The following is a 5716-nucleotide window of genomic DNA, read 5'->3' as shown; positions in this document are numbered from 1 at the left end:
ACTGCATTGGTGCACCATCTGTTTCTCAAATCGTCATTTCATACTTGTATACCTGGTATATATATATATATATATATATATATATATGTATGTATTTTTTACTCTAATGAACTTTTTATCAAAATTTTTTATACCAAATATTACAATTACTGGAAGTAATTTTATGTTACGTCATATACTACAGTAATAACACTACTGGCTCAGCATTGACACTATTGCATATCAGTAATAATACTACTGTAGTAGCAGTGACACAAATAGTATTTTTATACTTCCAAATGATATTTGAAACTTGTATAATAGACCAACATTTAAATTTCATTAATTTAAAAATCGAAATCGTTTCAATATCGATTCGAGCTAGAATTAGTCTAGCTAGACTTTGATAGAGATATTTTTCCTTGATTTCGTGCTCATTTATAATGATAAGAGATAGCTAATAGGTTGTCAGCATTTATGGTAAGAGATATTCCCTGAAATTCTTCAATACAAAAGTGATATATTAAGATTATATTAAATAAATTACGAAATAAATTACAAATAAAAGTAATTCAACAGGAGTAGAACAATAAAATAAGATACCAAAAATTACTAGAAGAAAAGATATATGGTAGATTTTATCGATAGTTGTAAAAATGTTCGTATAAAAAAATTCCATAACTTTCTAAAAAGTTATAAAATTATTTATAAATTCTGAAAAATTTGGAGAAAGCTTTTATGATTAGAGCGATATTGCAATTATCGAAATGAAATCGAAAAAAATATCGATTCGATCTTTGAACAAAAATATTCAAAATATAAGATTACATATCATATTTATACTAAAAAAATATTTATACTAAAAATATTAAAAATGTATCAAACTCTCATTGCACTCTTCACATATGTAATTTTTTATCACGAAAATGTTAAAATTTCGATGTAAGTTTCGAATCGACAACTTTTCGTAACGACGTCTTTTCGAGGAACTATTGGATATGGGAAAAAGTTCGTGGCGATTTTTTAGTAAAATTAAAGTATTTTTCTTAGAATATTGAAATCAATTTATTTAAACCAAATATGCTCCATTATTTTCTATAATATTTTGCCATTTTTGGGACAGAGCCATAATTCCGCGATAGAACTTCTGTGGTTTCTGATTGAAAAACTGCTTCAAATGATTTTCACAGGCCTAGAAGCTAACTTTATACCATTAAGAGAGTTTTGCAGAGACAAACCTAAACAATGATAGTCTGAGGATGCTATGACAGGACTATACGGTGCATTAAAACTTCCCAGCCAAGCTCTCGCAATTTTTGTCAAGTCATCAAAGATGTATGTGGTCGAGCGTTGTCGTGATAGAAGACGACACCTCTCCTATTGATTAATTCTGGCCGCTTCCTCTCAATTGCTTATTGTAATCTCTGCAGTTCACAGTAGAGTTCGGAATTAATTGTTTGATTGAACGATAACAGCTCATAGTGAACGATTCTCTTCCAGTCCCACACACATAACATCACCTTTTTCCTCATCAATCCAAGTTTTGCGATTGCTTGCGCCTTCTCTCATTTCTCTATCCATAATCTTTTACTAGTTGGATTGTCGTAGGTGATCCATTTTTCATCACCAGTTAGCATTATCTTCAGAAATGGTTCAATTTCATTCCGTTTCAGTAGCGTATCACAAATGTTAATTCGGTCCATCATGTTCCTAACACTCAACTCATGAAGAATCCAAACATCGAGCTTCTTTTTGTATCCAACTTTGTGTAAATAATTTAAAACTATTTTGTGTCGATGCCTAGCAATCTCCACAGTGCTCACATGCTTATCACGCTCGACTTTTACCATGATTTCATCGGACTTTTCAGTGATTGGTCGACCGGAGCGAGATTCATCTTTCACATCGAAATTTCCAGCACGAAAGCGAGCCATTTCCGTGCTGCTGATTTTGATAGAGTATCTTCACCGTAAATAGCGCAAATTTTTTCACAAGCCTATGCAGCATTCTTGCCTTTATCGTAGTGATACTGCAAAATGTAGCGAATTTTTTCCTTATTTATATCCATTTTCAAAATAAAATAACTTTTGATCCACTTTACCGATTTCAATCTTTTTCGGCTCAAAACAAGGTTAAAATGTCACTTTTTAAACGCACGTCTAGTGTTGCCGATGCGATTAGTAGTTGTCGACTGCTAACCATCTAGCGGGAAAAACGCCATGTACTTTTTCTCTCTATCCAATATATAATTTTTTATCCTTCAATTATAGTGCGTGTTCATACAACTAGTAAAAAACGAGGAGGGGGAAGTCAACTTACGTGCGGAGGAGTAGTGCGGCGAAACCGTTCGTACATTTAAGCTGTCCCGCCACAACTGATCAACGACAGCTTCACCGAAATATCTTATTCGCCAGTTTTCGATCACTCGCAATCATTAGACCTCACCTTTTCCTCCATCATCGATCTCAATTCAGAAAATCTTATTCCCCTCCCCCCATTGAAAAACGATTCTCTCCCCCTCCTCCTCTCGAACAAGAACTTCTTCTCCCTCCTCTCTTAGACCATCTCCCCACTCCTTGTCAGGATAATCTCATGCCAATCGACTGGGATCGGCTTTTTAGATTATATTCGTCCCCCTCGAACAAAGGGGATAGTTATAGTCTACATCTTTGAGAACCCCATCCCTTACACTGTCCTCTACAAACACCTTATTCCGATGTGCTCCTGCACTACCTTCCTCGCCTTCAATACCCAATAATCTATTTCCTCTTCTCATGTACACGCACACGTACACACACATACTTACACACACTCACCTCCATAGCTAAACTTATATTAGACAAATAGTTTGTAATCACACCAATAATGTTAAGTTCTTTTTCTTTATTATACAAATATTAGATGTACAACTTTGTTTCCGCCGTTTTCCTATAAATGGCTTTAGCGGTAAGTGATGGTCGAAATAAATAGATCATAGACGTCATACAATAAACTTGGGCATCTGTCAACATAACCCCATAGAAACATTAGTCGATTTATGTCTGCATCATAAAGTTATTCTCGATTGAAAATGTCAGTTTACGAGCCAAATTCTCGTCATTTGCGGGAGGTTTTAATTTTTTGCTTCAATATGAAGAAATCTGCGGCTGAGGCTCATCGAATGCTCTCAAATACTTATGATGAGGCCGCTATTAGTGAAAGAACGTGTCGTGAGTGATTTCAACACTTCAAGAATGGTGATTTTGACATCCAAGGTCATGGTCTGTATTTGGTGGGACCAGCTCGGCGTAGTATATTATGAACTGTTAAAACCGACTGAAACAATCACAGGCGATCAGTATCGAACGCAATTGATGCGTTTGAGTCGAGCATTGAAAAACAAACGGCCGCAATACAACGAGAGACACGATAAAGTGATTTTGCAGCATGACAATGCTCGACCCCATATTGCGAAAGTGGTTAAGACATACTTGGAAACGTTGAAATGGGAAGTTCTACCCCACCCGCCGACTTCTCTAGACGTTGCTCCCTCTGACTATCATTTGTTTCGATCAATGGCACACGGCCTGACTGATCAGCACTTCCGATCTTATGAAGAAGTAAAAAATCGATTCGTGGATAGCTTCAAAAGATGACCAGTTTTTTCGACGCGGGATTCGTACCTACCTGAAAGATGGGAGAAAGTAGTGGCCAGCGATGGACAATACTTTGAATCATAAATGTATAACCAGTTTTTTACAATAAAGCTTCGAATTCGGAAAAAAAACGGCGGAATCAAAGTTGTACACCTAATATATGTACAATTATTCATCATAAATTAAACTTTTTTTTTATAATAAATATAGATCGTTATATTATGAATGAAAATTCCCCATTTCCGTTTATTTAAATCACCATCCAATCTGCGTCCCTTTCCCTCTAAACACCTGAGATCGCACGAGGTCCCAGGTCAAAAGGATTAAGTTCCTTGATCCAAAAAGTAGAACCAACGTTCATTGTCGTGTATTGTCCATCGAAACAATGTAGCGCCCCTTCGGGACGTTGACCCATATTCCGAGACCGAAAAGATGCGTATGACTCACAGATGTTTCGCTTACACGCGTATACCTGAGATTGAGTCTAGCCATCCTTCCATACCCTCTCCATTGTCTCCTCGTCTAAACTTCCAAGGGCTTGGACGTAACAGACCAAATGAATTTTTGGGGGCTCAGCCGGAATACAAGTGCGATTTTAGAAAATGAATGAAATGAAACGGGAATGAATACGAGAAATTCTGGTGATAAATCTGAAGTAGAAAGCCTTTATAAAACTGCTATAGAAAATCTGAATAACTTAAAGTCAAGTACACAGAACACATTACACACCTCTACTCCCCTCAAATCCTCCGAATCTAAATATGAAATGGCGGAATTCTCTTTGAATGAATCAGAGATTTCAGATAATTCTAAAATTCTCTTGTGCTTGACGATTCCGCCGACTCAAAGGACATAACCACTCAACCCGCGCGCGAATTCGGTGGTATTACGTTTGAGAATAAACATAAAACAGTCGTGGCTGTCCCTAAATCGAGGGGACCTAACGAAACAATGACGCATCAAAATTTATTCACTACCTTAAAATATGCTGTCGAAGCCGTACGTTTTTTCGACGGCAAAAACATCCCTTTAAACTATTTTATTGAGGGATGCGAGGAAGCAAAATCCATGTTACCGGATGAAGCTAAATCGCAATTCACAAAAAATATAAGAACGAGAATTGTGGGTGAAGCGCATCGCACTATACAAGATCTATATTTTAACAGTGTGGCACAATTAACAAAATATTTAAAATAAGTTTATGGCGCCTCAAAAAATATATACCAGCTGCAAGGCGAGTTGGGCCGTATTTATCAACAGAATGAGGACGTAATCACATATCAAATCGGGTAAAGATTTTAGGAAACCAAATAATGAAAGCCCATAAAATTTCGAGAATACCCTTTCCGATCAAAGTATAAAATCATCTTTAGAAAAAGATATGTGTAAGTGTTTTATTAGAGGATTAAAACCAGAAATTGAGCAAAAAATAACAAGAAATTTAGGTGTTCAAGAAACGATAGCCGATGCATTACGATTAGAAAGAGAACTCCATGCGATGACAGATTTAAGAAAGAATCAAGAAAGTACATCGAGTAAAGCGCTGAATACGAATAAATTACGGGAAACTTGTCAGATTTGTTATAAAGAAAGACATTTAGCTTCAAACTGTAGAAAATTAACTAATTTTGGAACAGAGATTTTAATATGTCAAGTCTGCAAGAAACGCAGACACAGCGCTGACAAATGTTCACTTTGCGACCCTCAAGCACGACAATCCGTTAACTTTTTACAGGGAAATAATATTATTTGTCAAATAGATCTAGATTCTAGATCAGGATATAATGCTAAAAGTTGTCGAACTAATAATAATAACAATAATCAGAATAAACCTTCTGTAATCTGTCAGTGGTGTGATAAGTCAGATCATTCGACTAATAACTGCTGGAAAAAACAAAATGAACAACATAATGCAGTTGATAAAATAAAGAAAAAGTACACTTATCGATATTCTTAAACGATTCACTTTCTTCGTTTTGAATGCTGTGTGCGGATTTTTTTTAAGAATCCTCGAAAATTGTCAAAATTTTCATACTTGTTTTCACAATTGGAGATCAAAACGGAAAAATTATTTAAAACAACAGTTTTTAAGGCTGCTACAA

This window comes from Atta colombica, unplaced genomic scaffold (genome assembly GCF_001594045.1).
Source record: "Atta colombica isolate Treedump-2 unplaced genomic scaffold, Acol1.0 scaffold21, whole genome shotgun sequence".
Lineage (NCBI taxonomy): Eukaryota > Metazoa > Arthropoda > Insecta > Hymenoptera > Formicidae > Atta > Atta colombica.
This window is presented reverse-complemented; position numbering follows the sequence as displayed.